We start from the raw sequence: 26,888 nt of genomic DNA on the forward strand, positions 1-26,888 counted from the left end.
TCCTGTTGATTCAAAGATGAGAGAAGAAGAAAATGAAGAAAAATGTCTAGAAAATGTCAAATCTTGGGGTAGGAGTCACTAACATACCCAAGCTGGCAATTCTGCTGTAATGATCATGTCTGTCACCTTTGGTTACTACCTGGTAGATAGATAACACAATTCCAAAAACAAAAGAAAAAAAAACACCTACAGGCTATACTTGAGTTTTGCTTCAACTGTTAAAGCAGAAGTAAGCGCAATATTTATGTTAAAGGGGACATATTATGCAAAACTCACTTTTTAATTGCTTTAGTATGTGTATTTGCGTATCCGGAGTGCCTCCTCACCCCTTAAACGTCAATTTTGACAACTACGTCAACATTTTGTAAACTGCCATAGTCGAAAAAGTGTCTCTTAACGAGCCGTTTTAAATTTCAACCGGCTTATTACGTAACAGTCCGGGTGATTTGAATATTCCAGCCACTGCTCCCATGGTTACCTCAGCTACCTGACCGAAGATTCGCAACTTTTTCGTCCTCACTTCACTCACCGCTACAATGACCTACAACCAGAAAGCCAAGCACTGCTGCTCTGTCGCCGGATGCAGGGATCCTCATTTCTCGCTACATCGCCTCCCTACCAAAGAGGAAACCAGAGTGAAGTGGCTACAATTTATTTATGAGACGGATGCCCCGTCTCCAGTGAGCAGAAGCCTGTTCGTATGTGCGAAACACTTCACAGCGGAGTGTTTCAGCAACTTGGGTCAATATAAAGCTGGATTGGCGAGGAGATTGTCCCTAGAAGACGGAGCAATACCATCTGCCCGTGACAACGCCACAGAAGAGGACACAGTGAGTAACTTATATATCAGTTTCAGTATATATATCAGTTTGTGTTACTTTGGCTGTTTATCACACAAGCTAACCTGTCGTTGTTAATGTAAACGTTAACGCTACATTTGAAGTTATAAACGTTGGGTCTCCTGGCCGTTGGATATTCTTTCGGTTGTGTTTGGGTTAAAAAAAAACAATAGGCTAATAATTTGTCATATCGGCACTCTTTTATAACTTGACAGTGAATTTAGAAAATTAACTTGGCTAGTAGGCTATATTGAGATTTTATCGCTTCTACCGGTGTTGTGCCGAGAAATGCATGCCCGTCACAAGACGGCACTCGGCCGCTGAACCAGTGCTCAGCTGTTAACATGTAACGTTAGATGAGACGGTAGGAAATGGTCTGAGTTGCTTGCGGACGGAGACGTACCGGTCTCTGTTATTCATGGCCTGTGAGCTATGTGAATTAATTAGCATTTTGTGTTGACAGTGTTCGACGGTAGGAGTATTCAAATGGTCAATGACCTGACACTAGACAAATTTGCCTGCTTGGATTAATAAAGTAATTCATATTCGTAATCGTAGCACTCGAACGATTTCCTGTGTCTTGGCTGGCTGTGTGTGTGTAATTAGCGTCTCTGCTGGCCAAGACACCGACCGAAACGCCATGTGAAATAAAGCAATCACTTTGTTTTGGTGCTGGGGACAAGTGTTACCTGCTACATGCTGTTCATGTAAGCATGCAAGCACACAGAAAAGTTGCTTCACTAATGTGTAGGCCATTGCTCACAGTGAAATTAGGAATTTGCATGGGTTTGCTTTATTATGATTTGTCAGATTTTGCCATATCAAAATTATTTTTTGTAATCATAATTTCTGTCTACGTAGCTTTATTGTTTAATGTAACATGCGAAAACGGACGTATAAGTTATTCGGCTCCTTCCTTTTGTGTTTAGAAAAGCACATCTGTACCGCAGCCTATGGTGCATCACGTCGCCTGCCAGACAGACCAACCGCTGACATGCGCAGTTGGCACACAGCTGTCAATGAGAACTCTCATGCCTCACTTCAGAAGCACAGGTTTGTTGACCAAAAGCATATAATGATGTAGTGATGTTAGTCACTATGTTTCTCTATAATGTAATTATTGTTTTACTCCAAACATGCTTTGTTTACTTTGTAAAAAAAAAAATTGAGTAACTCAAGGTGCTATTCAAGGAGAAATGGTAAAATGGATTGAAAAAAGAAAACTGACTGACAGTTTTCTTTTTCAATGTCTTGTTTACATGTTGGGTCATATATTGTTAACCATGTAGCATTATTCTGTTATGAATATGGAGTGGCTAATGAAAATTCTGTTTTCATCTATCAAAGGCACACAGTCCTGTGCTGATGTTGGTGTTGACACCTCAAGCAGTGCCTTCTCAACCTCACCACCATTCCTAGCATCAACCCCGATAAAAAGACCACGAAAAAGAGCTCGCTTGGAACTGGAGGAGGAAGAGGAGGAGGAGGAGAATCGATTGGAGGGAAGTTCATTCATGGACATTACTGACCCCAATGATTCTACTTACCATCCAGAGGACTCTGTCACAATTTTGTCTGCTTCAGCAGATGAGATGTGAGTTAATAACCACAGATTTCTTTATTTATTCATTTGCATTATTTGTCTCAAGCAGCATGGGAGTTACTAATTTATCTTTGAATTTTTTGTTTTTCTACTAGACTGGAGCCTCCCTGCCCTGTTCACAAGACACCCACATACATTGTGTATGAGAAGTGTCTTCTGCAGCTGTTCGAGGTGTGCCCTGTCTGTCAGCGTGTTTCAGATGTGCGGACAAGACGGATAGGGACATTCCTCTCTGTAGAACAGACTTGCCCACACTGTCAGTTCTTCAGAAAATGGAACAGCCAGCCTATCCTAGGAAGCACACCTGCAGGAAACCTCCAGCTTTCAGCAGCAGTCTACACTACAGGAGCATCTTTCTTCAAGCTTGAAAAGGTAATGTATTAAGACTTAACTATGTCATTTTATTAGTTTTGCATATCATGTTGCTGAATGTTGTGTAAAGCAGTACTTATGACACATCTTGTCTGTCTGTCTGTCTGTCTGTCTGTCTGTCTGTCTGTCTGTCTGTCTGTCTGTCTGTCTGTCTGTCTGTCTGTCTGTCTGTCTGTCTGTCTGTCTGTCGGTCTGTCTGTCTTCAGATCTTCCGGGCAATGCAGCTGCAGATGTTCCAGTATGACACTTTTCGGCGTCATGCACGAACATACATAGAGCCTGCCATTATTCACACATGGAAGACTGCGCAGGATGGCATGATGACACAGCTTAGTCAGCAGGAGAGTGTTATCCTGGGTGGTGACTTAAGGGCAGACTCACCAGGTATACAAGACTCTCTGATACATTTTACTATGAAGTAAAACAAAGTGAAATGTAAAATGTAATTTTTGTGAAATTACAATTTTTTTTGAAGGTCACTCTGCCAAGTTTGGCAGTTATTCAATGATGGACCTGAGGAGCAACAATATTATTGACCAACAACTGGTTCAGGTGAGTTAAATGCGTGCTCTGTATTCAGCTTAACTAGTTTGTGTTTAATGGGTGCTTATGAAAATTATCTTGTTTAAAAGACTTTCATGTTCTTACTTTGTGTTCTAATCAGAGCAACGAAGTCGGTGGAAGTTACCACATGGAGAAAGAAGGTCTGAAGAGGAGCCTTGCTCTCTTGGAGGCGCATGGTGTAACATTGGACAGCATTGTCACAGACCGTCACCCTCAGATCCAGAAGTTCTTGAGGGAAGCCAATGTGACACAGTACTACGATGTCTGGCACATGGAAAAAGGTATTTGTTAATGTGTTTGTGTTAGAGGGGGAAATCAGGTTGAAATACCCTTGCTCACAGGTCCACACAGTATATTTTCTCTATAATCATAATTACTAATGTGTTAATGGGTTATTTGTTTATTCACCTTATACTGTTTATCAGAACGTGGCTGAAATATTGTTTTATTAGGACTGTCGAAGAAACTGGTCAAGATAGCCCAGAACAAAGACTGTGAGAAGCTGAAAAAGTGGCTTCGCAGCATAAAAAATCATGTGTACTGGACAGCAGCCTCTTCTACATCAGGGCAAGAGAGAGTGGCTAAGTGGACCTCCATTCTTAACCATGTCAGAGACGTCCACATGCATGAAGATCCTGCTTTCCCTCAGTGTTTGCATCCACAGCGCACCTCAAGGGACAGGAGCAAATGGTTGACAACAGGTGGATACACAAGCAAAAGTGTATGCAAAATGTGTTTTCTTTATGTCTAAAAGATGTTTAAACAGCTTGAATTCATGTGTTTTTTTTTCAGGAACACCAGCTTTCTGCAGGCTAGAAAAGGTGATGACTACTAAGAGGATTCTAAAGGATGTGGAAAAGCTCAGCCCTCATTACCAGACCTCATCACTAGAGGCATTTCACAGCGTCATTCTACGATTTGCACCCAAGAATGTAGTCTTCCCATACCTTGGAATGCTATGCAGGTGAATAACCATCATCTGTTTGGTTCATTATAATTTAGTTTACTTTCTATCATTTTTAACCCTCCGGTACATTTTTGTCCAAAGAGGGAAATTTTCACTAATTTCTCAGCCATAACTTTCACTATATGACCTCAAAAAAGACAGTGCTTATCAAATCCATAACTATATCATACCCCTTCTATATGGAAGCCCTTTAAAAAACTACTACACATTTCTTGGGAAGCCACTGTGATTGCAGAATGCATTATTATTATTATTATTTTTTTTGCTGTTATAGCCCTACAATCAAAAAAGCCCATGGTACAAAAATGTCCACTAAGGGCATATCAGGGAGTTCTATTGAAAAACTGAAACTACACAGAAAAAAAATAATGCATCAAAATTGCTTTTGTTACTAATCTTTGACATATTCAAGGGTCTGGATTAACATAAAAAATCTCCCACCTCTGATCATTTTTATATTGAAAACCAGCCATTTTCAGTTAGTTTGTTTTTTCAAATATCCAGTTCACACTTCATTACTGCGAATTGCCAATAAAAATACAAAAGTTAGTAGTTTTGATAAGAACAGAGATTGACTGCAAGATCTGTGCAAAAAAATCTGGAAAAAAAAATGTATCTGATATATTTAGATATTTAGATATATGAGTAGTTGTTTTGAGAAGACATTTATGTCCTTAAGGGTACAAGTGTGACTTTGCTACCAGAGTGTTACAGTATACTTTTCCTCCCAAGACTCCACCTGGCTGCCCTGCATTACAATGAAAATGTGGGCCGACAACAGGCAACATCTTCAAGTGGAGAGCTGCTCTACAGAGTCAACTTCCCCAAATCAAAACGCGGAGAATGCACTGCAAAGCCAGTGAAAGAAAAGCCAACATTTCGTAAGTTTTTCTATTTATTAAAAGACCACAAATTAAAATAAACATGGATACAGCATAACACAATAGATTGAAAATAAATAAACACAAACAAATAACATTTAAATAATTTTTAGATGGCTTTAGAAATAAATAATTAATAGGGAGAATGTATAAATACGTAGTAATTCAGATAAATAAGTTGACCTCACTGCAGCACAAGGCTTTTTAGTTCCAGTGCAATTTTATTAAACAATACTTTTTGTTTATTTCACTGCAGATTACGTAGACACACTGTTGGACCTGATCTTTGGAAAAGTTTTCCATGACCCTGCCCCATATCTGGATGAGGTCTTGAAAATCAAGATCCCTGAGGACCTCTCTGCGCAGTATGACAAACCTAACAAGCTGGATGTTATAGCTAATTATGTGTCGAGGTTCAATCAAGGGCAGGTCTGAACCCCACATACTGTTGTTCGGCATCAGGGAACTCTGCACGAATCCTCAGCACCACGCAGGCAGGCAGCACAACTCTGACTCTCCGCCCCAGAAAGCCCCAGCACCAGCTCACGAAACTTCTGTAGGCAAGGTATCTGTATTGGCTGGACACAATTCGATGTTCACATCCATTGCAACCAGACAATTTATTTGTTGTCATTTTCATATATAAGGTCCAACTGTTCTACTTAATTTTTTGTTTTTATTTATTTATTACATAGCCTAATTGTGAAATTAAATTCGGTATTACTTTTGTGAAAATGTAATCTGAATCTGAACAAATCATTAGTAGTTATGCATTTTTGCTTCTCTTCCTGAAAACTTAGGCTTACTTCAATATTATTATTATTATATTACATTATATTATTATTATTGGTATTATTATTATATTGCATTATATGGTTATTATTATTGTTATTATTAGTATTATATTACATTATATTATTATTATTGGTATTATTGTTATTATTATTATTATTATTATTATTATTATTATTATTATTATTATTATATTACATTATATTATTATTATTGGTATTGTTATTATTATTATTATTATTATTATTATTATTATTATTATTATTATATTACATTATATTATTTTTATTTTTATTATGTTACATTGTATTATTATTGGTATCATTATTATTATATTACATTATATTGTTATTATTATTATTATTATTATTATTATTATTATCAACAAATGTTTCTTTCAATAAAAAAAAGTCTGTACTAACACTACACTGTTCTGTGTTTTCATTGTTTGATATGTAATGTACATGTTAAAGATAGTAATTAAAAGCAATAGATGAAGCAGTTATCTACTTTGCATCATAACACTTGTGACTAAAAGCTTACTGCACTATTCCCCTCAGACGTAGGGGTCCATAGTCCGCCCGATAAATGTTTAAAGCATTTTGCAATGAAAAAACATTGAGGCAGACCGGTTCCAGGCCAGGATGACCCACCATGCACGATGGTGGGTCAGGAAGCTGCTGTAGTCTTCTCGTAACCTAGAAATAATAAAAGGTAAGTGAGTGGCAGTGGATTATAGAAAAGACTGCAATGTGACAATCATGTTCTGTTTTGACATGTAGGCCTACTTCTAGTATCTCCATGCAGCATATATTCTCCACTTCTGAAGGCATCTGTTGACAATTGCCACAGGAACACCTGTTTTTCAGCAGAATTATTATTAGGCTAATCATTGGAAACTACTACAGCTAAGCAAGTGGTTTTGTTTCTTATGTAACACTTAACATTTTTAAACCGTTGTAACCGATTAAAAACAATATTGCTGGAGGATTAAGAGGTGATGGGAGGCCACTTGGTCTATTGAAAACTACAGTTGTTGGAAATTGCTGGCTGTAATTAATTACAGGTCGTCATTGCAAATTAGAACAGGTTGTCAAATGACGTGCCTGGGTACATAAAGGTTTAATACCAGTAAAAGCCAGCGGAGGTTTTGCTAAGCTCTATTATGTGTTTACATAACACTGGAGAAAGGTTGTCAGCTGTTACATAGACGTTCACCACTTTCCGGAGCTAACTGGAGTTGCTGTCCGACAACGGGAGGGTTTTAACAGCTGACGTCCTGATATTAGCTTTGCTGCTGCTGTTAGCTGTCAGCAGCAGCAAAGCTAACGGCTACGATAGCCATGACTAGTTGCAGAGGCGTGCACACAGAAGTGGTGGTGTTTGTTCGGTAACTCGTTTTGTAGACTTGACAAACATCAGATTAGTCAGGGCGGTTTTGGCAGCCCGGACCCCCCACATTTGGTGCCTAGTACACCGGTGGCTAACCAGTTAGCCGCTGGCTAGAATGCTACTACGGGGTGAAACCGGGTGAAACGGAAGTTGAAAACCGACTTTCCGTTGTGGTATGACGCAATGGATCATAACGTTAAACGGCCAGTAAGTTAAAGCCCCTAAAACGTTAGTCTAGTAACATAAAATGAATGTTGAAGAAACAAACTGAACTACTTACCACTGTGAAACCTCTAACCCAATTCTCGGCTGTCTAACGTTACTGTCGTCTTCCTCATTTTCTGAGCCGGAGTCGGACTCCGGCTCAAACATGTAGGGTTGCACATCCATGGGTTGCACAGGTTCAGCAGCCATTTCTCAAACTCAACCGTTGCCATGGTCACACGACGCCGTCGTCACGTCTTCCGCCCGGCAGGAAGGAGTGGGCGGGGCTAGCAGTAGCTCATTAGAATTTAAAGGGAAAGGCACTAAAACTGACCATCTAGAGCAGGGCTGTGAAACTGGTGTGTAGAGAACCCAGCTGTGCTCAATCTTTTAGTTTTTCTGACCAAAGCATGTTACTAACATTACTTTTAGACATCAAGGCACCATGTCAAGAAGCAGAAATGAGCATAATATGTCCCCTTTAAAGCAGATATCAGCTTCACGGCCGTTTCGGCTAATGCTGCGTTCAAGGCAGGCTTTTGAAACCGTAAGTTACAGCTTCAAGTCACAACTACGACTTGGTAGCGTTCCAGGTAACCCGTAGCTCGTGTTTTTACCATCCTGTTGTCTGTGAAAGTTCCCTATAACGGCCACTCGTAACTTCCGACCCGTGAACTCGTACCAGATCGAACTGGTATGACTTCACAGGAAGGAAAAACACAAAGTACGAGTTTCTTTGAACGCACCATGAGTTAGCAGCCCCCGCCCTTGTCAGGCATCAATTGGTCCTCGTGCTACGTCACCACATTCACGCGCATCCCTTGGCTGCACACACAGCCCTTCATGCCGTTCTCTCTCCTCATTGGATAACACTTGTATCCCACAAGGAAAATTTTCTCCTCGGGTTACAGCAGAGCAGAGTGACGGAGAGACTCGTGTTTAGGCTGAAATACTTCATGTAAGTGATTGCTGACGGAAAATAGGACTATTTAGGACTTATATTAACAAAAACATTCCACTGATATCTGCTTTAATAGAAGTCTTAAATAGTTCTATCTTCCGACAACAATCACTTCTATAGAGTGTTTGGTCTGAAACACGGGTCCGTCAGTCACTCTGCTCTGCTGTAAGCCAAGGAGAAAACTTTCCTTGTATCCTACAACCTTTATCCAATGAGGAGAGAGAACGGCATAAAGGGGCAGTCCTCTCTGTGTGTGCAGCCAAGGGATGCGCGTGAATGTGGTGACGTAGGGACGAGGGCGGGGACTGCTAACGCAACAAGAAGTTAGCCAAAACCACCGGATCGCTTACTTCTGCTTTAACCAGGATAGTCCAGTGTGCATATTACTATATTTGTGCATTTTATATAATTATGTGAGTTGTTTGCATGAGATACTGCAGGTCAACAAGTCTTCATCCTCAGTCTTCTCCAGTCCACATCAGGGGGTGAGGAGGTTGTTCAAAGAACTGCAAAAAGCAAGTGAATGAGCAAGAAATGGTTTAAGATGAGTTCTATATTGCTGCTGAGTACCAAACAATAACATGGACAACAGGCACATAAAGTTTATCTTATGGCTTGGAACACAAGGAATAAATGTATGAGCTCTATAGGCTAATAAAAGTTCACTCAGTGGAGTCCTGCTGTGATTTCAGAATGGAGTCTGTTCCATGGAGGTGAGTGAACACTCTGTTTCTGGTCTGATGATGCCGCCCTCTGTTTTTCTGTATTAAAATGATAGTGGTTCCTGACAGCACTGATGGGCTGTTATTGCTCTTTTCACCGTGTCATTGGCACAGTAGTTTTCTGTCTTCCATGGTGCTTGTGTGAGTAAATAAACGGCGCCATCACTCTCCCATCACCTCAAGGTCACTTGATGGAAACAATCATGACCTCCTTTTCGGTAATGTCTGACCAGAGAGCAGGAAAACAAGACGGAGCTCAAAGCCATTATTGTATGAACCACCCATCCAAGTTTCTCTCATGGAGTCATGAATTATGTATGTTTCTGTTTGTGGAGATTCTATCTTATAAAGGTCATTGTGTGTCTGAGTGAAGTCAGACTGCATGAGGATCTTGAAGATGTTTCACCTCTCATTTTCAGCCCGGAGCCAGACATAAAAAAAAAAAAAACATCAAAAAACATCAAATCAGAAGAGTCTGCCACTCTGTATGTTTACATGACAGATGAAAAAAACAAATTATTGCCGTAATCTGAGTATAACTGGACAACTGAAGTGCATGTAAACACATTAGTCCGACTAATACCAGAGTTATCCAACTCTGATAAAACACCCAGATGCAAACAAGTTCATTTCTGCATGGATACACCTTAAAGGGATAGTTAACCCAAAATTGAAATTTCACTCATTATCTACTCACCCTCATGTGGACTAAGGGCTGGGAGAAGTTTCAGAGTCCTCCGTGGCTTCTCTGAGTTAAAGGGGGTCTCGGCGTAGCAGTGCATGTCCATATAACGGTTGCAAATGGATACCACTTTTCTTCGTAACAAAAAGACACACCAAAAAACATCCAAATACCTCCATGCTGCTCGTATGTAATGTCCATCTTGTATTGAAGCCCCGAAATGCAAAATTGTCCCAAAAAAGAAACAAATAAGTCTATATTTCAAGCTTGTTTGTAGCGGAAGCTCCTCTTCCCGGTTTGTCAAATTTGGACAAACTGGGAAGAGGAGCTTCCGCTACAAACAAGCTTGAAATATAGACTTATTTAATTTTTGACATTACGTACGAGCAGCATGGAGGTATTTGGATGTTTTTTGGTGTGTCTTTTTGTTACGAAGACAGTTAATATCCATTTGCAACCGTTATATTGACATGCACTGCTACGCCGAGACCCCCTTTAACTCAGAGAAGCCACGGAGGACTCTGAAACTTCTCCCAGCCCTTAGTCCACATGAGGGTGAGTAGATAAAGAAAATTGAGAAATTTCAATTTTGGGTGAACTATCCCTTTAATCAGACTGAAACTGGACAATGCATGTACACATGCTTCACAACAGTAAAGATGACAAAGTGTAGCGCAAAAGGACTGATCTCACAGTGAGAGACATGTTGGAGGAGGAGGAGGAGGAAGAGGAAGAGGAAGAGCAGGGGTACTAAAGCGACTAAGCACCACTGTCTCTGCTCACCAGAGGTAAAGACTGACCTGTGATGCCATTAGAGAGTCACTTAACCTTTATTTCTCAGCCTCTGAAGTGGACGGACACGTGAAATAAATCAGTTCTAGAGAATAAAAGCTCTGTCTTTGCTAATCATTATCAGTATACCGTGATTTTATTGACATTTTGTTACAAACAACAAAAATGAAACTGAACTGAAAATGCTCACAGATGTCAGTGTTTTCTGCCATATTCAGTTTCCATGGGAAAAATAAACAATGATTAACGATACAAGTCAAAGATGTAAGCTGTCAGTTTTTATTTATTTACTTTTTTATCTATCATTTCACCTGTCTCTCTGCTCAAACATAAAGATTAGAGGAACTGGACGTTTTTTTTAAAACAATCCTTGTTTTTTACCTTAGGTATAAATAAGTTAAAGAGCACAAGGCTTTTGCTGAAAATCTCAAGTAACTCATAGCATACGAGTTTTGACAGAGGCTCAGTTTGGATTACCTTACAAGTGAAGAGCTTTGCTGATCTGTGGTGTTTTTTTCTTCTTCCGTCTCCTCCCTCCTGCCCCCAGAACACATTCATGAGCCTGATGATAAACCCCCAGCTTGTGCTCCAGTGGATGATGGGAATCAAAATGCAAATGTATACTAAGTAAATATAGAAAGGCAAACTCTAAATAAACATTATAGCCCTCAGAAATATATATGATCTTACAGGATTTGTACAAACAAGGAACATGCATAATGAAATGTCTTGAGGGAAATGGAAGAATAAAACACTTGAGAGTCAATAAGATGAGTTGAATGAATCTGCAGTTCAGATATATTCTTCATATTATACAGGTTAAAGAGGTTAATCAGATGAAATGAGTGGCATTTATCAAGATACATGAACTCCTGAAATATGCATGGAACAGTCTGTACTGTGTGTGTCTGCTGTGACGTTCACTACCGGCCTTATCTGTCTATATAACGGCCATCAAAAATCAAATGTTTGTTTTATTTCCACTTGAGACTGTATTAACCTGATTAACCTCATTTAAAGCCAATACTCAAATGTGGACCAGTGCTGTGTTAAACTGTCCAAGACATTGTTACTGTATGATAAATACAAAGTACATTTAGTGTCTGTACTTTACTCTGACTATTTTGATAGTATTAATTCGAATCTTCTACTCCACTACACAGAAAGACAAAGGCTCCTAAGTCTCTGCTACCTCTCTCTCCATGAAGTACTCTCCCTTTAATTCAGTGAATCATTTTTGACTTGGGCTATTTTTATTTATTCATTTCTTTTTAATCATTTGGTTCTATAAATGTGGATCAATACAACAATATGCTGACCAAAGATGTACTTTGACTTCAGTTAAAAATTCAACTGAAGAACTTCCATGTGTACTGAAGTCATATTGAAGGGATAGTTCACCCAAAATTCCTCCGTCCCTTCTCTGAGTTACTGCGTGCTCCGTGCAGCAGTATTTGTCCATATAATGGTTGTCAATGGATAACAACTTTCTTCGTCCAAAAAGACACACCAAAAAACATCCAAATACCTCCATAGTGCTCGTCTGTAATGTCCCTCTTGTATTGAAGCCCCGACATGAGAAATTGTTCCGCCGGTCAGTGCAAATCACGCGAGATTTGCACTGATACAGGAAGAGCAGTGAACTGAGACACTGGGAGCTTCCGCTACAAACAAGCTTAAAATATCTATAAATTTTTTTTCTGAACAATTTCTCATGTCTGGGCTTCAATACAAGAAGGACATTACAGACGAGCAGTATGGAGGTATTTGGATGTTTTTTGGTGTGTCTTTTTGGACAAAGAAAGTTGGTATCCATTGACAACCATTATATGGACAAATACTGCTGCGCGGACCCCCCCATAACTCAGAGAAGGGACGGAGGACTCTGAAAATTCTCACAGCTCTTAGTTGACATGAGGGTGAGTAGACAATGAGTGAGATTTGAATTTTGAGTGAACTATTCCTTTAATTTGTATCTTCTACTCCACTACACAGAAAGACAAAGGCTCTGCTACTTCTCCATGAATACTCTCCCTTTAATTCAGTGAATCATTTTTGACTTGGGCTATTTTTATTTATTAATTTATTTCTAATCATTTGGTTCTATAAATGTGGATCAATACAACAATATGCTGACCAAAGATGTACTTTGACTGAGTTAAAAATTCAACTGAAGAACTTCCATGTGTACTGAAGTCATATTAACCCAGAGGGTTCTCAGTCTGAGCAAGTGTAGTTTGTTCACCTTGGTGTTCATCTTTTCACCAATTTTACCACACATGGCTTTTATTTTTTACACATCTCTCAAAAGAGTCAAGTCAACAATGATGTGTTGTGTTACTGACATACAGTAATAACACATTTTATGATATATACCATGATCTGCCATGAATCCAATACACCTTTAACCCTGGACCCAACCTACACCATCAGACCTGGAGTCACAGTCTGTAGCCATGGCAACAGTTAGACCTCAGACCTACTGTAAAAATAGAAAAAAGCAGATCAGCCTTGAATCAGCCCATACATAAAAAAAAACACATAGAAAAAAATGACTTGACAATAAAGCCTTATGTATAATAAAACACAAAATAAAGATGAACTACTATTAAATGTCAGCCTGAAATGTCACTGAAATGTCCCCTCTCTCTACCTCAGCAGCCTGACTTTCAGCATCAGAGCTTGTGGACTTATTCCAGTCGTCCTCGGCCTGTAATGAAAGTAAAGGCAGCCGAACGCAGCTGGTCTCGGTGAGTGACAGCCTGAGGAGGTTCTTCATCTTTATCAGCGGGGATGGCGGCACCACCGGGAGGCAGCCCTTTACATCCAGAAAGTTGGTTGCAAGAGAAGAAGAGACGAGTCACTTAGATGACAACTAATCACATGGACTCCGGCGGTCTGCCTTCATCTCTTTTTCAAGTCGGGACATGAACAATTTATAGCCATAGCGGTGCTTGGGACGTGCTGAGAGCGGACTGCCGAGTAATTAAGAAGAAAACCACAGGTATCAGTCATGGCCTACGAACTGCTGTATGCTTCACTTAGCAAAATTAATTGATTTCAAACAAAAGCACAATGTGTCTCTGGCAAAATGGAGGGGACAGCATGTGTCATGTGGCTCCAGTCAGTTAATATTGGATAATTAAAACTCTATGTGCACTGTCATACTGTAAAGGCAGACCGGCTTTCATATACAGACACAGAATAAAATGTAAAAAAAAAAAAAAAAGTGTTAATATGAAAAGACTAGCTGCAGTCTGGCTTTGTTCTCACCTCGGAGCAGTCAGATCAATAAAGCATCTTGAATCTGTGAGTTCACACTGCTGATTGGTCGTGTTGTTGTTGTGGAGCAGCGGAAAATGTTGCTGAGCTGCAGACCTTCTAAATCCTCTCTGATCGCTGCTTTGTTGTCGTTTTGTTACAGCGGGGACCACAAAGCATCTTCCTGATTCCACAGAGAGTACACCCTCATCCCTCATCCCTCATCCCCACCCCTTATCAATACCACTGCACCTAACGGCTTTGGAGAGGAGCTCGAAAATCCTGGAAGCAGTTGGTTTTCACTTTCAAGCAACAAAGTCTCTATCTTTGTTCATTAATAATAATAATAATAATAATAATGTTTTCGAACAGTATCTCAAATCATTTCATCTCTATCTTGTTCCTTCTCTGCTTGTTTGCAAAGCAACAGGACCTCTCTTTTTCTATTCTTCCTCAAACGATATCTTCATTACGTTAAAGGATGAGTCTCCTGAACAGTAATGGATCTTTTACACTGCGGTTTATTCTGTGCCAGAGATCCATTCTTATCCAAAAAGACACAACCATTAAAAACCCATCAGTGAGCCACACTGTATCACTGGGTGAAATTAAGATAAACACCGGCACTATAGCGTCTGGGTTGACTAAACATCTACATCTGCAGAGTAATGCAGTATTTATTCCTGCTGGAGTCAGCAGTTTCAGGAACTGCTGATTCATTCATGTATTTCTGATCAGGATTTATATTGTTTGTTGGGTTCAGAATATATTCAGCCTTTGGTTGTGGCCTTTTTATTTCTTCATCTTCAGAAAAAAGCTGTGATATACTCACGATATACAGCGTGCACCTGTACGGCATTAAATATAAGACAAGGACAAAAGAACATTAACATGATTCAGAGTGAGTGCTAAGCAGAAAGCCATCTGTTTACCTATTTCTACCTTATTTTAAGGTGGAGGTGTGGGGCAACACTTATGTAAATAACATCGCTCCTCTGCTTCTGCTACAAAAAAGAGCAGTAAGAGTTATCCACAAGGCAGGTAATAGAGATCCCTCAAATAGATTTTTTGTTGAAAACGGCCGATATAATAGAATTACAGACCCTAAAAAATAATGTTTAAAGCAAAGAACAGATCATTACCAGAACATTTACAAAGCTTGTTAAATTGGAGGAAGGGGACAACAGACTGAAGCTTGATTTTAAACATACATTTGCAAGGTTAAGCTTAAAACAAATGTGTATTTCTGTTGCAGGTGTAAAAGTATGGCATTCACAAAGCAAGGAATTGAAAAGTTGTACAAGTATGTCTCAGTTTAAGAAAATGTTTAAAAAAGAACAGATAAGCATCTACAAAAAAGAAGAAGGAGAAAGAGAAAAAGATGGAAAATAAGGAAAGATAGATAGACGAGTGGTGTCTACCGTTATTTTGTTTGTTTTCTTGTCATTACTATGTTTCATCATTCTTAATATTTTGAAACAGAGAATAATATTGGTGTTGAAGTAAGCCAATGTAATTGTAACAAGAGAGAGGGGCAGGTACTATAAATTTTCTTCATCCTGCTCCTTTTCATTCATGGTGACAATGTGAACATTATGTAAATATGTGCAACCATGTGAGAATGTATACCATGAATGAAATGAATCAAAATGAAATGAAAGTTGACAGTGAAGAGATAATGCAGCTGAAGTTTGTCAAGATGTGGCAAGCCACCATAAACATGCAGCTACCATACGCTCCCTAAAGGCCAGCAATTAGATTAGCATTCTCTCCCAGTGGGTTTTTGGCTACAGCTAAATAAAATACCAGCTCAAGACATTTTCATAGTGTGGTGCTTTATGACCTAACGTTAGCTTTTTTACTTCCAGTGATTATTTTTAGCCATCAAACATCATAAATTGTTTTATTAGTGAAGATGATCCTGCTGATAAAAGTCTGTCAGTATCATAAACATTTTTCTCCCACAGTTTATTTTCTGCAGTAAATCCAAAAGCCAATGTAGAAATCTATGGTGTTTTTATTGAGGGAGCCAGGATGATGTTAACTTATAGATTGGCCAAAACAAAAACAGAGTGTGTCAGCATGTGGGACTTTATCAGGGTGCATTGTTAGTAATTCTTCTCTCCCAGATCACCCATTGGAACATGGTGGTTGCCCATCAACATCTTGAGTGCTGCTGGCAACGATTGATATGTCTATCCATCCATCCATCCATCCATCCATCCATCCATCCATCCATCCATCCATCCATCCATCCATCCATCCATCCATCCATCCATCCATCCATCCATCCATCCATCCATCCATCTATCCATCATTGTATACTGCTTATCTGTGCAGTATTGGGGGTGGGAAACTGGAACCAATCAGCTGACATAGTGAGGGTACGCTAATTATACTAACTAGTCTTTTTGGACTGTGGGAGGAAGCTAGAGAATCCACACAGAGACACGGGGAGAACATATAGGCCCAGGAATCAAACCCGCCGAACCTTCTTGCTGGGAGGCCAGAGTGCGAACCACTGCACCACAATGTCGCCCCCTGCCTGCTGGACAAACCTGATCACCAACCATCTTTGACAAAACTATTCACAATATCGTACTTGGACAGTGTATATTACAGGAGCAAAAACAGATCCTCAGACTTTTTAAAAAATTTGGCAATCTCATATTGATTTTGATTTTGGGAGTGTCTTGGGCCAATAGGGCATAGTGGAGATGGTATGATCTGTGTGTAATGATATGTTTTATTGTTTTGTTGTATTGTGTGTGGGTAATCCCCACCTTTTTGATTTGTTTTATTTTATTATTATTTATTTTTATTTTAGTTATGTGTCGCTGCTGGTGCTTGTTTGTTTTGTTGTCATCGTCTAGTGTGTTTGGAGGGTATATGATTGTTTGTTTTGTTTGTTTTGTGAGGGAACCGCCCATTTGGGATTGAATGACTGTGATATTAAGTGTTGTATTTTTTTTTTAAAGGAAAATCATTTTCTTTTCTTTTCCTCTCTGTTGTTAAGCTGACTTTGTTTGGTTTGATTTATCTGATTTTCTCTTTGTGGGGGAACATGAGATTTGGTGATGTGAGTTCCTGCTGTGTGTACCCTGTGGTTAAAAATGAAAAAAATATAATAATAAAAAAAAAACTATTCACAATTTAGGAAGCTTTAATAGTTGAATTGAATATGAATAAATGACAGTGAATCATACTGTAGAGTTCAGGCAAACTAGGAGTCTAGCTGCTACTGCAGGTTGCTCCAGAGACCACATCACACCAGTCCTTCCAAACCTTCAAGATTCTCTTCATCACCTACAAAGCTCTCAATAACCTCCTCCAACGTCACTCCCCCACTCGCCACCTCAGATCATCGGATGCAGACCTTCTGATCCCCGTTATCAGGACCAATCACCGCATCTTGGGGGACAGAGCCTTTGCCATTGCTGCCCCAACCCTCTGGTGGAACTCCCTTATGAATCAGCTCAAAACCCACATTTTCAAGAAATCCTACAAGTAGCTAAAGCATCTTTGAGTGCCTAAAAAGTGCTTTATAAATCCTATTATAATTATAATTGGTCTGCTTCGATTAAGCTGCAGGACAGAGAAATGTCCTCATTGAAACTACATCACCACATCCCACCATATACGTCCATTCGACTAAAGTTCCTATTGTCCCTATTATGTGTTGAGGATGTGTGATGTCTGTTGTTTTGATTTGATTTTTATATGGATTTCTTTGTCTGCCATTGTTTCCTGTGGACCCACTACATAGGATTTAATGAATGAGTGAATACAAGCTGTGAACAGCCACGCTGTCGGAACAGAAACAGCAGCCTGCTCACGGCTGCAGCACGCTGCCTCACTGAACTCCACGGCTGTGTGTGTGTGTGTGTGTGTGTGTGTGTGTGTGTGTGTGTGTGTGTGTGTGTGTGTGTGTGTGTGTGTGTCCCTGTGGTCTCAATAAGATGAATCGGACAAAAGAAATGACAGAAACCCAGACTTTTGGACGGTCTCTCAGGCATGTGAGAAGTTGTGTTAAGGATGAAAAAACAATGCAGAGCATAGTGTCACACTTCAGCAAATCCATCAGAGAGTGGTGCTTTAATGCCGTTAGACAATACATCAGGGTCTTTGTTTGAAGCACACTGAAGCATAAAATCTATATTTCTTGAATGAGACATCAAGATCAACCCTTCCCTCAAAGTCCCACAACTGTGTGTGTGTCAGACTTCAATCAGATTGGTTGGGTCAGTGCCTCCAGAAGCGAACGTGCCTTTTCCTCTTCTTTATTAACTTTCATTTCCGTCTGCACACGGCCACGGCTTCATCCTCTATCATTTTTGCTGTTTGCTGTTGGGTTTCTTTGATCTGCAAAAAACTCATCAGCAGACAGTGACTCATTCATCGGGGGAAATGCAAGTCCAACCTGCCAAGGATAAAGTGGAGAATAACCATGCACATAGCTGCTGTCTCTAATAGGAGTCTAAGTGCTGTGCTCTGACACCGTGATTGCTCTGACCCTTTGTACTGTTGTGTGAGCAGAATTAAGTCATTATTTGTTCTGCATAAGAAATAATCTGCCGTTACGGTGTTGGGTTGTCTAACGCCGCTGTGGGCTTTCATGATTTAAATCTGTCCGACCCTTTACAATGCACTGTCACCAGTAATTGCAACAGATGCCTCCTGGGTCCTTCAATGAAGTCATATTAAGTGCAACATCGTGATGAAACACTCTGCCCTCTTACATCTCTGCTCCATGATCAACTCCAAGGAGGCTGGAATGGAAACATCATTGTGTGGATCGACCAAGGACTTTGTTGGGAATTACGTGAATATGCCACATAAGCCTCAGCATTCCTACTGATTCCTCCACTAATGTTTCCCTCGGTGTAAAGGAGACATGACGCCCCCTTTCCACAAATTAAAATAGTTAAAGACATGTCTGTGACATGCTTTGGTCAAAATCCCCCAAGGATCAAACATCACAGCTCTTTTCATCCTCTCAAAACAGCCCTGTTCACAACAGCTGCTTTCAGTGTCTGTCCCTTTAAATGCAAATGAACCACTGCTTGCCCCGCCCCTTCTACTGGTACCAGGTAGGGGTGGGATTAATAATAATAATAATAATAGCCTAATAATAAGAAAAATACATTTTATTTATACAGTGCTTTTACAGCTCTCAAAGACACTTTACATAAAACCAACCATTATGCAAATTTGAATCCTGGTTACATCACTGGAAGAACAGCTAACAAAACCACGTGGATTTCAGCCTGCATGTTACAGATTTCTTTGTCAGTTCTCACATTTTGGGGGCCGGAAGGCAAGAAAAACACCCAAATATATGTTAAAGAGCCATCAAAAGTGATATTTCTATAATAATATGTCCCCACAATCTCAGTTCTTTCCTTCAGAGGGATTTAATTTGCTGGAGCTGAGACTCTCTGTCCACTGTAATGTTGCTTGTCCTTGTGCGAAGGACCAACTGGTGCCTCTGATGGGACAACAACTAATTTAGTTGCTGTCTACCAACTAAAATTCCTCGTTTTAAAGCCCATGGATGAAATGAAACGTGCTGAATGGTGATGTGGTCTCATTTCAGATGAGACTATAGAGAAGGAGAATTTTCACACTTCAAAATCAGAATGCTGTTCTCCATTGAAATTCCTGTGGAATATGTTGTTGCCAGCCCAGCTTCAACTGTTTCCGCATAGGTTTTGTAGATGGAAAGCATTTCCCCCCTGTAGGCTACAGTATTTATGTTGCCTTTGCAGAGAATCATGGCAGAGGAGCCAGTTGCAGACATGAAGACCAGCCGATGCATTTCAGTAATTTATTCACAGAATTACTTGATGTTGCCAAAGGTGAAGATGTATCGATTCTCACACACACACACACACACACGCACACGCGCACACGCACACGCACACGCACACGCACACGCACACACACACACACACACACACACACGCCGATCCTGGCTAAACTGCACTGACTCCCAGTCTCCATTAGAATCCATTTTAAACTTTATTAATTACATACAAGGCTTTGAACGATCTGGTGCCAGAGTGTATAACTGAGCTGCTACATCCCTCTGTTCAGACAGGCCCCGGTCTGGGTCTTCTAAAGGTCCAGGTTAAAAAGAAAGGATGGAGCTATTACAGGGCTCTGAACCAGCCTCTAAATGAGGATCAGTGCCGATGTCATCATATTGTTTATAAAATTGATTTTTCTGAGATGAGTTTTCTTATCTTTTATTTTGGGTATATGTATATGTTTGGATGCATTTTGTGTGTGTATCATCTGTATGTGCTGTCTGCAGGGTCTCTTAGGCACTGTAATGACTGTGTGTGTATGGCATCATTTCAGGGGAATGATTTACTGACAGGCTAATTATAACAGGAGAGCATCCTTTTGACAATGTGAAAAATCCTAATCACGTCACATGTGGTTAAAAATACTGGCACCAATGCACCTCTTTCAGATCATCAAATCAAATCAAATCTCTCTCAGATGATGCACTACAACTCACAACTAATTCATGCAACTACATGGAGATAATTAGATAGTCCCAAGGAGGGAATAGCGACACATTTTATAAAGGATACTAGTAGGCTTAGGCTATAGAGAGACATGTCTCTATGTGTAACCATTCTTGTGCCTGTGAATATAAACAGTAGGCCTACCTCTGTATATTTACACATGTATACTATCTCGATGTTCTGCATCTACAAAGCTGTGTCCCCACAGGTGGAGATGATTGATGATTGTGATTGAGATGCCAGTGAACCAAGAGGTATTCATCTAGCTGTGCTATAAGCTCTGAGGAAGGCCTTTTGGCCAAAAGCCTATATGCTTATTTGGATGGAGCCTGTTAGAAAGAAAAAGTCCCCCCCCCCCCCATGTGGGAACATTTTGATTTGATCTCTCCCAATAGGCAAGGCAAGGCAAGGCAATTTTATTTGTATAGCCCGTTTTTACAAACAGTTTTTACAAACAGTTTTTGGTAAGTACACTTTTTGTAACATCACGATTGCTTTATGTGTGTTATGCAATGTACTAAATTTTCTCACTGTCCAAGGTGAAGTGTTTGTTGTATGAAAGAACTGGGGAACAACAACAACACCTCATCCATGTGGCAGCATTTTTGTGCTTTACAGGAAAATAATGGAGGGGATGTGGCTGGGCCCAGTCCAAGTGAGTATTTCCCAAATATCCATTATAGGAACTAATACTATATTTAAAAAAAAATAAATAAATAAAAACCCAGAAAGAAGGACGTGGATGAGCCCTTGGAATCAATGATTGTGAAAGCCATTCAGCATAGTGGAGGACACATGTTCAAACTATTCCACAAAGTTCCATGTGGCTGCAGGTTTTCTTTCCAACCAAGTGGCAGAACACCGGACCTGAGTCATTTAATCAACTGATCTCAGTCTTCAGACAGTTGATTGGTCAAACTGTTTGGGCATGCCTGAAAACCTACTGTACGTCCTCTCAACAGGAAAGGTGTGTTGTATGAAGCATGGGAACACTATTGAATTTAACACAGTGACCCTTTTTTTTTCCTTCTTATTTTAACCTTTATTTTCTTCTAGGCTGTAAAGGCAATGGAGGAAAAATACCAAGTGAGAAAAGCAAATCTGTGGTGCAGTCACCTTGACCGCAGATATGTGGACATCCATGAACATAATATATGACAGGAAATAAAGGAGCTACCTTAACTCATTGAGTGCCGCGCTCCTTTCCAAAGTTTTAGTCAAGTGTACCGGCAATTTAGACCATTTTTGACTTTTTATGTAGAGCCATAGTGTATTCTATATTATTGCCACCAACACATACTGTGGCTCAATTGAAAGGTTTAACTTAATGCTTCAAGTGGCCACAAACCGTTTGTTTCTACGTGCCTCCGTTCCTGAGAAAAGTCAAGCTAAACATGGCTGGGTTTCACCAAAATCCCTCCTTTTTTTCTAGAAAAGGAGATAGAGCGTCTTTTATGAAAGGTGCTCTGTTTGTGTCTGTTGCTCTTCTGACACTCGCATTTCTGGATCAAAGGGCTCGTATAAGATAAATATATACAACAATTGTTGTTCTATTCACAAAACCACCAGCGGGGGCGGGGGGGGCGCCACTAAACAACAATAACACAGACGCACCGTGCCGTGTCACAGCTTCTCCCCGCCGAACGTGAGGGTCAGTCGGCCACCGCGGCTCGGGAAGACCGGTCCCGCCGGTGGTCGCGGTCCTTCTGTGGTACGGGTCGGTGACGGCGGTCTGCTTTGGCCCAGAGACCATCAGATTTTACCGCGGGGGGACTTTGGGGAGGACACGGTGTTGCTCGAGGTGAAGACCGGGCGGGACAGTCGGCTGAGAGCTTCCTGGTTCAGCTCCCAGCTGCTGCAGCAGCGCGGGTGAGAGCGGAGCAGCTGCAGAGCAGCTGCGCTGCATCTGCATGCAGAACTCGTTTGCAGAAGCCGAGTTATGATAAAAACTTCCAGATCATGAGCTGTCATGTGACTTTGATCGTCATCTATTTCAGTTCTCCTCGTCGTAGAGTCCCCAAATTTACATATAATGTGTATTAAAGTGTCTATTTTCATAATTTAAAAAAAAAGCAAAAAACGTAAAATTACGTTTTTGGCACTCAACGCATGGGAACGAAAAACGAGAAATTACGTGGTTGGCACTCAATGAGTTAAATGCAGGAAGTAGTGCTAGAGCTGTGCATAGAGCCAATTGCTTTCACTCTCTTCTCTCCCTCTCCTGTGATCTGTTGCGTTACTTTACGATTTTCTGTTAAATAAATACTTTTTCAATTGTGACCCCCAACATATCTATATACGAACACTTTCACTGCCCCTTACCTTGTTAAAACAAACAGAAGTTTATTTATATGAATGAATAGAACAATACATGAAACTCATTTACATGCTCCAACAGAGGCTGGAGCTGTCCATCTTTATTCCTTTAGGGGACTTAACATTGCTTGTAGGAAGGCTGATGAGACAGTCTGTTGGGGTCTGCACATGTACTTAACCAGTCCTATTCGTCTTTGCACTTTGTAGTTTGCACTAACTACTTTAATGTTTGTGTTCTGTGTTGTGTCTCCTGTATGTTCAGTTATGGCACGTTTCCACTAGCGCGCTTCGGCTCGGCTCGGCGCGCTATTTGCGTGTTTCCACTAGCACGCAGTACCTGCAACCAGGTACACTTCTGGTATCACCTCAGCCCTGGTTCCAAGCAAACTGAAGCATTACTAAAACGTGACGTCAGCCGACTGCCTTTCACTGATTGGCCGATGAGTGTCGCCACTGGAAGCGTCATAACCGCGCGACGACCGACTAGAATGTAAATAAAAACAAGACTCAAGACAAGACACCACTTTTTACTGCTTCAGTTTGTACTGCTGTTTGACTTCGAACACGGGATGGCTTCTCAGAAGAAATCCACTCCTTGGTCGGTCGAGGAGGTCCAGACGTTCCTGACTCTGGTTGCCGAAGAAAGGATTCAGAGGGAGCTTGACGGAACCACGCGGAACAAAAGGGTTTTCCAAGAACTCGCCCAGCAAATGGCTACGCACGGGTACCACCGTACTCTCCAGCAGTGTCGAGAAAAACTAAAGAAAATGAAGAGTGACTACCGAGCCATGAAAGATCACAACGGTCGAAGTGGGGCAAATCGCCGGGTCTGGAGGTGGTTCGATCAGATGGACGCTATTTACGGGCACAGGCCAGCAAATAGTGGACGCGAGGGTGGACTGGACTCAGCCACGTTGTTACTCCTAACGATGGTCGAAGATGGTAAGTTAAGTGTGTATATAGCAATCTTGAAAACAACTGGTTACGTATTCCATTGGTGTAAAATTCACTGATATTATTTACTCGTGTAAAAGTTGCATTGTTGTTTAGTGAGCTATCGATAGCATGCTAATAGCAAGTTAATCTCCGTCCTCTGCTAGTGTGCTGTGTAATATCTTGCTTTTTCTTGTGTTGCCATTATGCGTTGTGCTTATACTTATAGTTGCTGTGTTTATTTTTTTGTTTAAGAAACCACAAGTCTGTAACTTTGTGTTTTGCTGCTGCCTACCCAGAACAGGTCTCTCTTGTAAATGAGACCCTGGGTCTCAATGAGATTTTACCTGTAGTATAAATAAAGGTTAATAAAATAAAAAATAAAACTAAGATGAATTGATTTCTTTTATTTGGCAGTCATTCCTGTGATTCCACTGTTAAAGTTAGTCTTTATTGTCTCCCTTGGGAGAAATTCGTCTTTCTGCTTGTGTAGCATCTATTGTGTTCTTCAAAGTAACCTTCCTCTTGTCAGCTTTCTCAAGTCTAAATCAGCTGTAAAACACACTAAAAACAATTATTTATCATCCCATTTGTTTCTCATTACGTTGTTAGGCTTCCTTCCATGGAAAGGTTGGTTTAGCACTTATAAGTTGAGTTTAAACTCTCATTATTGTTCTTATGGTTATAACAGGGTCAAAATCGACCCCAACAACACAAATGTCATCATTTCAACCAGACCATTTTAGAATTTTGTGAAAAAACATGTTTTATTTTGTTTAAATAGAGGTTACTGACAAAGTCAATACGTCTTGATGCAATAAACAAATTAATGTAATACTTTTATACATTAAAAACCTAAAAGAAAATGGGTCACTAGCAACCCTAACACAAGAGGAAGGTCTTTGACTAGCAGGGCGCATGTGCACATGAAGCCTTGAGAAATGAACCTTCTTTTAACCATTTGGCTGGAAAGATTTAGAGCAGGGGTCATCAACTATATTTGTTGAAGGGCCAGAATCTTTCTCAACAGACACCTTGGGGGCCGGACATTCAAATAGGCCGAGATTGAAATTAAATTCACCTTTTTGCCTAATAATGTATTTATATTTTACCTTTAAACTCATAATTTTCATTTATACATATCTTTGGTGTTTGGTATGATATAAAATGAAAAATCTTGACAGCTGGACTTTCAGATACTCCCAAAGGCTGGAGCTTTACACTGCTGACTTGCCCTGTGATTTTCAGCCTAAATATGAAAGGAGGCTGACGTACGGTTCTGATGATACAAGTCAGTAGTCCTGAGTAGTCAGTAGTGTTTCTCTTCTATAATACACATTCAACATCTCGGAGGCGACGTTTTTCCACACACAGGCAGAGCTCAGTTGGAAACAGTAGGAGAGACACAGGCCGAGGGGGAACCAAGACAATTGTCCCTCGGGGATAAATAAAGTTGTTTGAATTGAATTGAACACCAGAGAGAGAAGTAGGTCCGTGCAGCTGTGCGCCACGGACGTGCACAAAAAAACAACAACAACCGAGTGGCATCAAACACGCGCTGCTACCGCATCGTTTTTGGGTTGTGAGCGTGCATAACACGCATCTACACTGAATGGGTTTGAGTGCACAAAAGACGCTACATCTGAACGTGCACACCCGGTTTAACCAAGGCGGCGGCCAAACTCACCCAGCTCGCCTCTGCAGACAGGCAGGGAAAACCCTGCAGTCCAGCCAGCTCCCTAAACTTTCATGCACGGTGCTTTGGGTACCAAGGCGTTTCCTAATCCCAGCACATTGACTTACAGGCGCACACTTTGAGCGTGTCTGCGTGTCTCTGTGCCCCATTGCATTGACTTACAGGCACACACAAACAGAGACGGAGAAATATAATAGCTACTTTTTAACTATTAGAACTCAGTCGCGGGCCGGATTGGAAGGTTCGGCGGGCCGGATTCGGCCCGCGGGCCGCCAGTTGATGATCACTGATTTAGAGCTTCAAGCCTCATCTCACCATCACTACAGGAAACCACTATGTTGAAACAACAACAACAACAACAACAAAGATTCACAGAGGTAAACAAAGGCAGGAACACCGAGCATGGATGCAGACGGACAAACCAAACACAAAGGACAAACACTGAGGTAAAATACATAACGAGACACAGGTGGAGCAATCAACACAGGTGAGAGCATGAGGTAATCACAGGAGGGAGAGCTCAGGAAGACAAGACAGGAACTTCAAAGTAAAATTATAGCTGCTGCGCAGCGATGGGTCGGGTCCGGGCTACTTTTGGGCAAATTTAGGCAATTCTGAGCAACAAACAGGAGAATAGGAAGACAAGACAGTTGTCCTTATAATGTCCAATTTGCATCAGTTGAGGTTTGAACCCACAACCTCGGGAACCAAAGACCATTGTCTATCGCACTGAGCTAATTGACAAGTGGCAGTGCAACAGTGGCTTCACAAATTGAGTAAGCCATTCACTGTCGTATAGGCAGATTTGACACCACAGTAAAAAGAAAAATCTGTTTTTGAGGTAATGATATGTATTTGTTAAACATCTACTGTGACTCTAAGATGTTAGGAGCCTTCGCACATGGTCCAGTCCAAGCTATTTGGATTTTTAAATTTAGAGGCTTGCTGTGATGCCACCATCAGCACAACTGTCTTGTGTTTCGTGTTGAGGATATCTGACATTTTGATCTGTCATCATCATCATCATCACCCTTGCTGGGTCTCGAACTCACAACCTCTGACACCAAGAACCAGCTCCTAACTCGCTGAGCTAATTGGCTGGTAGTGAGAACTGCTGTGTAGCTTCATTTATCGACTCAGGGAGTCAATGCCCAGGCAGCTGTTGTCAAGGCAGATTTCGGAAATGGTCAAAATGTCAGAAATTCTGTTATCTAAACAAAAATCTGATAATACATGGGATCTGGCATGGGGTTGGACATTTCTGTAAGGTTTGGTGAGTTTTCACCCATGGGAAGTATGATTTCCTTGGAAGTAGAAAGAAGAAGATGACACTGGACCTTTGTGCAAAATTTAGTGAGCTTTCGCCCATGGTCCG

The sequence above is a fragment of the Trachurus trachurus genome (genome assembly GCF_905171665.1).
Source record: "Trachurus trachurus genome assembly, chromosome: 11".
Taxonomy (NCBI): Eukaryota; Metazoa; Chordata; class Actinopteri; order Carangiformes; family Carangidae; genus Trachurus; species Trachurus trachurus.